Source organism: Tupaia chinensis, unplaced genomic scaffold (assembly GCF_000334495.1).
Source record: "Tupaia chinensis unplaced genomic scaffold, TupChi_1.0 Scaffold000066_1, whole genome shotgun sequence".
Classification (NCBI taxonomy): domain Eukaryota; kingdom Metazoa; phylum Chordata; class Mammalia; order Scandentia; family Tupaiidae; genus Tupaia; species Tupaia belangeri.
In genome coordinates this window covers 2141462-2151558 of record NW_006159525.1, presented here as the reverse complement: position 1 = coordinate 2151558, position 10097 = coordinate 2141462, and the positions used below count along the sequence as shown (strand labels likewise).

The 10097-nt window shown below is 51.2% G+C and overlaps 2 long non-coding RNA genes across 2 annotated transcripts in view; one reads left to right on the top strand and one right to left on the bottom strand.

Annotated features, from left to right (window-relative positions):
- Positions 1-2538: 2538 nt before the first annotated feature.
- On the top strand, positions 2539-5098 carry LOC102499524 (uncharacterized). Its single transcript, XR_333556.1, has 3 exons — positions 2539-2669; positions 3228-3338; positions 4923-5098. It is a non-coding gene; the product is annotated as an uncharacterized LOC102499524 (long non-coding RNA).
- The window catches only part of LOC102499818 (uncharacterized), a 28879-nt gene continuing 22024 nt past the window's right edge, over positions 3243-10097 (bottom strand). The window contains exon 3 of the long non-coding RNA XR_333557.3: positions 3243-3305. This is a non-coding gene — a long non-coding RNA (uncharacterized LOC102499818). The remainder of the gene's footprint in view (positions 3306-10097) is intronic.

The window sequence follows — 10097 nt, the reverse complement described above, 5'->3', positions numbered from 1 at the left end:
GGGAGCCTCTGCAGTGAGCGCTTCATTAGGGAGATGACCTGGGAAGCTCTGCAAAAGCAGATTCCTTCCTCGGGTTCCCCAGGTTAACATCGGGCGCCTCTCAGAGACTCACGCTGCACACCCAAGGCCAGCAGCTATGTGGCACCCACAGGAGCAGGCGGGTCTGGGGCAGTACCGCCCCAGATCCGAGGGGTGGGAGAGTTTCCCGGGAAGGGCGCCTACCCGGAGCAGAGGAAACAGCCGGCGGGAAGGTTCAGAGCAGAAAGCACGTGGCCGGCTTGATGCAGCCGGCGGGTGGGGTTAACTGGGACGCTGGGGAGATCTGGAGGATCTGCCAGGCCCAGGCTGACATGTGAGAGGCAGGGGTCCCTAGGTCCCCCACCCACTGAGCATGCTGACTTCACTAAGAGTGGAGAGGAAGGAGGCAGGGAACGGGTGAAGGTGAGGCCAAGGGTCTGTCCAGGCACAAGGAAGCCAAGGCCCAGGAGCGACTGACGGTCAGTGCTGTCATGTCCTAGCAGGGCACCATGCCCCTACGTGGAGGCAGTACCCAAGGGCTTCGCAGGCTGAGGGAGCAGTCCGCCGACCTTCCTCTCCTGCAGGCCCTGGGCCCAGCCCCTTTCTCGGTGCCCCCAACCTCTTCTTCAGTGGCCAGGAAAAGGCTGAGCGTGGCCTCCACTTCATCAGGACAGGCTCAACCCTGCACCCTCCTCCCTGAGAAGTCAGCTTCCTTCCTGCGAGGCCTTCAGGGAAAGGGGCCATCTCTGCTTCCGCCCAGCCCCTGGCTCAGCCTGGCTGCAAAAGGCACTCAGAGAGGGTAAGGTGCTGATAGAATTAGCGGAAAATAATCCACACTAAGGTGTGAGTGACAGGCGCCTCTTGGAGAGGGTGGAATCTGATGGGCCCAGCCCAGGGTGCAGAGGAGGGAGAGTGATGGATCACAGACGGCAGCCCCAGGTGTTGGAAACCCCTCTCAGCGTGAAGGCCCCTTCTACCTTGCCTTCTCCCCTTTGCAGGGTTCTCTGACTTCCCCTCTTCCCTTCGGTCTGAAGAGTATCAAGGCCTCCCCCTGGGAAGAGTCTGGCCCTTCCAGGATCTGAAGCCTGTGCCTGAGCTATCTCAGTGCTCCCACGGACTCTGTGGCCACTGTCACTGCTGACTATGGTGACCCAAATCCACCAGCCACATACGCAGGGAAGGACAGGCAGAGGGTCACCTGAGTGGTCCAGGAAGCACTTGGGTGGCTGTGGACTTCTTAAAAACCACTTTTAGGTAAATTCTCTTGAACAGATAGCATAATTCCAAATCCCATGCCCGCGGGGTGACTGTCCCGAGCATTTAACCTCCCCGTCTTGTTTCCCCAATGGCAGAGCGGAGTAACCGTGGCTCCTACTCGGTGGGGTGGTACTGAAGATTACAAAGCACTAGTGAGTGACCAGTCAGTGGGAGCCAGGCCTCAATGCCTGCTGTTACTGGGGGGCAGGCAGGAGCAGCTTCGGTACCATCTCTCTGAACGTCAGCCTGGGATCCAGTCCAAAAGTTAGAACATGCTTGCTTTATTTTAGTTTGCTATAAGGTGTGTGCGCTCACTGGAGAGAGACAGAGAGAGGGAGGGATAGCGACAAACCAAGCCCAAGGGAGGATGGCCACGCCACAACCCCTTTTCCTCCATTCTCCCCTCAAGATTTTGGACACTTGCAATTGGTGTGTTTTTCAAGTCACCTGGTCTAGGACTTGAGCTGCAGAATTAGCCATGAGGGATCCAGCGCCCTAACCTCGATGCCACCTGCTGGCCCACGACACAGTTTTTAGCAGCTGTGTCAGCTCGACGACTTCCCCTCTGTGCCTGTTTCCACTAGCAAACAGGAGAACAGAACCTGCTAGTCGGTCGCTGCAGGAATCACAGAAGCGAGTAAACGGAAAGCACTTTAAATAATGCCGGGGCCTGTGAGCGCTTGGTTAATGTCGGACATGGTTGCACCATCGAGTCTACTTTCCCAGCTCTAATTTTAAGTTGTTTGATTTCTCACGTCTTACATGAGCACGGCAGTTGGTGGGAAGTTTCGGTAATAGCAAAGAACTGGCGACCCCCGACCGTCTTCCCACAGGAGCGAGGACGTGTAGGTCATCTGCACAGTGGGGTCCTTGCAACTGCTGAAACAGAGTGCCTCGCTTCAGGACGATGTCCAAGATGTGCCTAAAGTTTAAAAAAAAGACTGGACAGCCTACAGAGTGTCATTCTATTTTTGTCTAGAAAATATTGTGAAGCTAGACAAAAAATTCTAAAGAGATTTTCATAAACTGCTCATTTCTGGAGAAAGATTTACTGTCTACATTCATGTTTCGATGTTTTAATAAGAAGAATATATAACTTGCAGTCTAAACATAATCATACTAGAGTGGTACACTGAAATGAGAGCAGCCCTCCTCGCACTCCCAGGAAGGAGGGGGATAACCCTCAGAGTAGGGGACTCCGGAGGGAGGAGCCTGGCTCCAGAGGTCAAATTCCACTGCAGTGACCTGGAAAGGACTGCCACATACTTTGCAAAAGGAATCTCAGGACACCCAGCATGGCCTAAGGAGAGGGTCGCGGCTATGCAAGGGGCCGTCCACCTGGGCCCCAGAGACGCCGACTGGCTGCTCGGACTACGGAGACTTTGGACGTGGAGGTAACAGGAGAGTTTTTCCACCTTGGCGTGGTTCACTTAATTGTGGGAAAGGAAAGGCGGACAGACAGAAGGCGCAGGAGGCCATAACCCCTCTTTCCTTCCCTCCTCGCTCGCACGGTCATTTCCAGTCATTCAGAGTGCGCGGGGTGGTACGGAGATGGCCAGTCCAGGTCATAAGCATGTTTGAGCCTGCGTGACCGTGGAAGGGAGCGTGCAGGCACTGCGTGCTCCAGCCACTTTGCCTCCTCTCCTGATCAAGGCCCTGGGCTACCTTGTCATCCCCCTTTATACTGTCATGAGCCTAAAGCTCAGAGACTTAAAGAATGTATCCCAAATGGCGCAAATTGTGAATGGTGGTTTACAACTTTACACATTCTCGGGTTCAAATCGCAATCTTCACAAATTGCAGAAGCTGGCATTTCAGCTCATTACATGTTGAAACGATTACAAAAGAAAACAAAAGCCAACCAGTAAGCAAGTAAGAATGTCATTGTTGGGAAGCTCTCGGAGACACATTTTGTTGTCCAACAAGTATTTGTCGCGCACCTTCTCCACAAGGTGCATGTTCAACCGTTCTGGGTCCGAAGACGCTGCTGGTGCTTCCCACGGTGCCCTGTACCTCGCAGGCCCTCGACGCTTTTGAATGAATGCGAGAACAGTTGAGTGAACGTGAGTGATAACTGTTGGCATTTAGTTTTAATTCTGAAGAGTTGCTCTAAAATACCTAGGTCACAAATCTCATAGATGTACCCATGTGATGAGCTGGGAAAGACAGACTTGTCTTAGAGACAGTGACAACACGTTTTTCAAAAGTGTAAATGAGCAAATAAGATCCTCCACCCTAATCCTGTAGAAACCAATGTACTGAATTTCAGAATTTAGTTAAAACTTTGCACACTAACTTTAAAAATTAGACTTCCTTGAGGCCAGCAGATGGCATGGTGGTTAAGGCACTGGACTCCCAAATGGCCAATCATGGTTTGAATCCCAGTCCTGGTTGTTTTCTCCGTCTCTCTCTCTCTTTTTCTGGTGAGTGTATGTGTCCTACAGCAAATTTAAAAAAAAAATTTTTTTTTAATTAGGCTTCCTTACACTAATATCTATAATGATTGTATACTAATTATTATAATTATTTTGAAATAATTCAAAAAAAAGATGGAATGATGAGTGGAGAGGACTGGGTGATGGGCAATTATGAAATAAAACAAGGTGAGTGACACATTAATTATAGAACCATTTTTCCAGGTTTTTTGTCTCTGAGGATTTTCACGATCAAAAGAAAAAAGTTGGACGTAGGCGTGTCGGTGTAATTAGTCACGCTGATGTCTATCTCTTAGGAGCTAACTGATCATAAAATCTGCTTTTCATCTTGTGACTCGAAAGAGCACAGGAAGTGAAATGAAGAAAATCCATCCAGCAAGATAGAGCCAAATGCAAAATTTCATGCAAACAAAATCAATTGTTCTGCCGATGGAGGGGGGGTAATTCTTGGCATTTCATAGTATGGGAGGGAGGGGAAGATCACAGTGGTGCACTGCCATGCCATGTCAGCCCAAAGCTGTGTCAGCCTGGAGCTGTTCATTTGGGGTGTCATGGTTGAGGACCCCCTGAAAGCTTCAAGAAGCAATGGGACACATGCAAACCTCTCGCTCTCTTTTAAAATAATTATTTATTATTTTTATTATTCAATTTGCTATAGGGCACATGCATTCACCCGAGAAAGAACGGGAAAGCAAGAAAGCAAGCGGCCAGGTCCGGGACTTGAACCACAGTCAGTGATATGAGTCCAATGACCCAATCTTGTCTGTTCTTAAAACTTCTTTGAAGGATCCTCTATCACTCATTTTCCAAGATTAGGAATTTTTGGCCGAGAAATTCATCCTTTTGCCTACCCTAAACTCAGTGCTAGGTATGGACAGGTGCCCCTCTGGAGGTCACACAGTCCCTGCCTCCTGGCAGTTGTGCTCATGTGAGCCCTCCCCCAATTGTGAGCTGCCTGGTTTTTGACCAATAAAATGGGGCAAAGGTGTAGAGACATCACTCCCTGACTGGGCTACAAGAACTGCACACTTGGGGCTGGCAGGTGGCTTGGTGGTTAAGGGTGCTAGACTCCCACATGGCTGACTATGGTTTGAGTCCCAGACCTGACAGCTTGCTCTCTCTATCCCTCTCTGGTCAAACTGAAATGAATGAATAAATAAATTTAAATAAAATATTTTTTTTAAAAAAAAGAACTGCATACTATCTTGCTAGGAGATATGCCCTGTGGACGCCATGCCTTCTGGAGTCCCACACTGGGATGAAGCATCAGCCACCTTGGAGAGGCCACGTGACAGGAAGGAGGCTCTCCACCCACAGCCACGTTGCACTGAATCCTGCCCACGTGACAGGAAGGAGGCTCTCCACCCACAGCCACATTGCGCTGAATCCTGCCCACCGCCTCGGAGCTTCATCTTGTGACTCGAAAGAGCACAGGAAGTGAAATGAAGAAAATCCATCCAGCAAGATAGAGCCAAATGCAAAATTTCATGCAAACAAAATCAATTGTTCTGCCGATGGAGGGGGGGTAATTCTTGGCATTTCATAGTATGGGAGGGAGGGGAAGATCACAGTGGTGCACTGCCATGCCATGTCAGCCCAAAGCTGTGTCAGCCTGGAGCTGTTCATTTGGGGTGTCATGGTTGAGGACCCCCTGAAAGCTTCAAGAAGCAATGGGACACATGCAAACCTCTCGCTCTCTTTTAAAATAATTATTTATTATTTTTATTATTCAATTTGCTATAGGGCACATGCATTCACCCGAGAAAGAACGGGAAAGCAAGAAAGCAAGCGGCCAGGTCCGGGACTTGAACCACAGTCAGTGATATGAGTCCAATGACCCAATCTTGTCTGTTCTTAAAACTTCTTTGAAGGATCCTCTATCACTCATTTTCCAAGATTAGGAATTTTTGGCCGAGAAATTCATCCTTTTGCCTACCCTAAACTCAGTGCTAGGTATGGACAGGTGCCCCTCTGGAGGTCACACAGTCCCTGCCTCCTGGCAGTTGTGCTCATGTGAGCCCTCCCCCAATTGTGAGCTGCCTGGTTTTTGACCAATAAAATGGGGCAAAGGTGTAGAGACATCACTCCCTGACTGGGCTACAAGAACTGCACACTTGGGGCTGGCAGGTGGCTTGGTGGTTAAGGGTGCTAGACTCCCACATGGCTGACTATGGTTTGAGTCCCCGACCTGACAGCTTGCTCTCTCTATCCCTCTCTGGTCAAACTGAAATGAATGAATAAATAAATTTAAATAAAATATTTTTTTTAAAAAAAAGAACTGCATACTATCTTGCTAGGAGATATGCCCTGTGGACGCCATGCCTTCTGGAGTCCCACACTGGGATGAAGCATCAGCCACCTTGGAGAGGCCACGTGACAGGAAGGAGGCTCTCCACCCACAGCCACGTTGCACTGAATCCTGCCCACGTGACAGGAAGGAGGCTCTCCACCCACAGCCACATTGCGCTGAATCCTGCCCACAGCCTCGGAGAGCTGGGGAGCTCACCTGTACCCAGCTGTGCTTTCAGATGCGACCTCAGCCCAGCCAACAGCTTGATGGCAGCTTGAGACCCAGAAGCAGGGGACCCAGCCAAGCCCCCACCCCGGGTTCCTCACCACAGAAACCTTGAGATAATACACGTGTGTTGCTTTAAGCAATTAAAAGTCCCCTCATTTATTTTATAAAAATACATAAATATGCATGGGGTTGGTTTATTTTTGTTCTAATTTGGGACCAGCAGATGCTATAATGGTTACATCACTGAACTCCCACATGGCCAGCCACGGTCTAAATCTGGGACCTGACGATTTGAAACTCGTGCCGGGTGTGTGTGTGCATGTCCAAAATCCTGGGAGGAGAATGGAGACGGGACTGTGGCATGGCCATCTCCCCTGGGGATGAGTTCTTGCTTTCTGTCTCTCCAGTGAGTGTAAATGCCCTATAGCAAAAATCTCTACAAAAAAAAAAAAAAAGATATTTTGTTCTGATTTTAGTGGGAACTGTCTTAGTGTGCTTGAGCTACTATAACCACATACCTCAGACTGAGTAATCTGTAAACACCAGAAATGTGCTGCTCATGGTTCTGAAGGCTGAGAGTCCAAGATCTAGGCACCAGCAGACTCGGAGTCTGGCGAGGACCTGGTCCCTTCAGATGGTGGGAGGGGCGAGTGCTCCCTCCCATCTCATTTACAAGGGCACTTATCCCACTCATGAGGGCAGAGCCCTCATGACTTCATCACCTCCCAAAGGCCTCACCTCTTAATACCATCACATGGGGATTGAGTTTGAACGTGTGACTCTAGGGCGGGAAAGGGGGACAAGTCAACACTCAGGCCACAGCAGGAAGGATGATCACTTAGGACCCGAACTCTATTATCACAGGTGGCCTTCTCGTTTCTACAATCAAATCTCAAATTATTTAAGTCACAGGCTGAAATCTCAAAAGCCTACAGGGTCCAGGCAGGTGAAATGAAAGAAAGAAGGGCAGGTAGGATTGTGGTGGAATAATGACTCCCGTTCACAGGTAAACTTGACAGTCAGCAGGTGGTGTAGTAGCTGAGGTGCTGGATCCCACATGGCCCACCACGGTTCAAGTCCCAGATTTGGCAGCTTGCTTTCTCATCTTCCCTCTCTCTTTCTGTCTCTCTCTGGCCAAATCAAAAATAAATGAATATGTAACTAAAATTGAATTATTTTTTTAAAAAAGAAAACAAAGAGAATGAATGGGTGAGTAAGCCTTGGTAGACTTGTACTGATGACTACAGGGCAATAAGAACAAAGCACCACAGACCCCACTGTGGGCTAAGCCCTCTGCAAGAACAGGGTGCTCGAAGGCAAGGGGGTTCCAGAGACACTCCTGTGAGAGGCCTGGGCCAGACCATCAGGCCGCCCACACGCACGCCAAAGGCCGACGTCTGCCACGCTTCCTTCCTCCACTCTCCCCTCCTTGGTGTTCTCTTCAACCACTGCCTTCTTCCCCGTTTCCCTAGCAGGCAGAACGGTGACAAGGCTGAGTGCGGGATGCGGAGGCAGACATCAGGCATCAGGCATCAGGTGTCTGTGTGACCTGGGCGGAAGGCTTGCCCTCGCTGAGACTCAGTTTCCTTTTCTACAAAATGGAGCTAACGATTCCTATTCACGAGACGTTTTAAATTAGTCATGCCCAGAGCCTAGCCCATAGCAAAATGGCAACCGTCACGGACTTTACCCTCTCTCCCCCGTGCGTGACCCGAGTCTGCCACCGACGCCCGCTGCCAGCATGACCTCGAGGGCTGGAGAGGGTGCCAGCCTGGCCTTCCCCTCGGAGTCTGAAGCTGCCTGCACACTCTGTTAGCCGCTGGCTCACCTACTCGAACAAGGCCACCCAAAGGAACGGCAGCTGCTCAGTCCGGTTTTCAACTATAAATACCACCAGCAGCAAGGTTCAAAGGCGAGGGCCAGGTAATGACTACTCCTAATGAGCCCTTAGTCCGGGCAGGTTTCAGCTTGCTGCGTGGGACAGGACTGCGCCCAGGTGAGGCTGCAGCAAACAGCCCCGCCTTGCGAGGAGCAGCTCACCCGGGCTTGCGGCAGGGGCCGTGGAGCTGTGTGGTCCGGCCCCAGGTGCACGGACTGGGCTCTCGCAGCAGGAAGGGACACAGTGTGTGCCTGGGCATGTGCCGGAGGACGCCGAACATCCTGTCACTGAGCGTCGCCCGACAATGCGGGGATAGCCTGGCCTCCCCAGAGCACTGCTGGGTGGCATCGGGCTGAGTGACACGAGCTCCTGGCGCCTTTTCTACTCGCAGGGCACTCCGCACGCATCTGGCTACTGGGTAAAGTGCCTGACGTCACATGGCTCTGAGGCCACGCCTGCTCGTGTCCTTGCACAACTGGAAAGACACTGAGTCGGCCCAAGCGTTTAGAAGTCACGGAGTATAGACACAGGTGTGTGACCTGGGCACCGGCTTCGGAGCTGTCTGAACGGTGGAAATGAAGCAAGTTGGGTGTGTTGACCTTTTTCAGAGTGCGACACAGAGGCGGTGACTTGAGCACCGCCCCCTCTCCCAGCCCTCCTCTGTGAGCACTACAGCCCGCTGCCTGATTCCCGATCTGCAGACGGGCTCCTGGGCTCCTGCCTCGCAGGGCTGCTGTGAGGACTAGCAGCCCTCACTCAGCAGAGCCTTTCCGAGCGCCTTACCTGCACTACCTCACGCCCCTGGGCCACATCCCAGGGAGATGCAGTCCTGCTATTACCCCACGGACAGTGGGAGAGAACACGGGGCCTGAGGAGCTTGCTCAAGTCGCAGAACGAGCAAGTGCTGGCTGGAATCGAACCCGGGAAGACGTGTTATGAGCAAACTAAGTGGAATGAGAGGCAGAGGCTAGAGAAGAGGAATTTATTTCTGCAGCTGGTGACGAGGAGGCAGCAAGCACCCCAGACTGTCCGGGAAAGGGAGCACGTCCTGGGTGCTTACAGGTGTGAGGTCCACGTGGTGCAGCTCATTCCTCACTGCCATCCACCAGAGTCGACGGCTTTCCTCAGTAACTTCCCGATTCCTGGTTTCTCGTCGGACCCCTCCTCAAACAGGACTCCTATGACTCAGCAGAGGCCTTCCTCAACTTCGAATGGCGACCGTCCTGCTGGGCCTCCAGCTGGACGGCAGAGGGCAGCTTTCTGACCGCGTCCTGTGGCTCCATTATACGCAGGAAAGGATGTGAGCGAGGCTGCATGGTGTCTCCCACGGCCTCAGGACAGCCAGCGGTTAAAGTGGGTGACTGGATCAGTGTGACTGTCCACCCTGAGCTGACGGAGTTCCAGCCATGCTCACTCACTGTTCCAGACACTGGGAAAGAGGGGCAGGGCCTGCAAGGCCTCTCTCCTCCAGAGCTTCACGGTGGGCAGCAAACTGCATCAGCAGCGACGCCATGTCAGCTGTGACATGAAGAAAAATAAAGCAACCCAAAGGACAGATGTGGATGGAAACTGAAACATTATATTGGGTTGTCAGAAAATACATGAGGAATTTTTCTGTGTTTTTCTATGCAAGATGTGTCATGACTTTTCTAATGACCCAATAGCTTCAAACATTTCTTTTCTTTTTTAAGAGAGGTTTTTGCTATACGGCTCATGTACTCGCCAGAAAGAGAGAAAAGAGACAGACGGAAAGCAAGAAATCCCCCAGGGGGGATGGCCATACAGCAATCCCTTCTCCTCCATTCTCCTCTTGGGATCTTGGGCACGCACGCACGCACACGCACCCAATGTGAGTTTAAGCCACCAGGTCTGGGACTCGAACTGCGGTTGGCTACACAGGAGTCCAACAACATAGCCATTACATTAACTGCTGGTCCCCAAATATGTTTTTTTTTCTTTCTTTCTTTTTTTGGAGAGTTTTTTTTTTTTT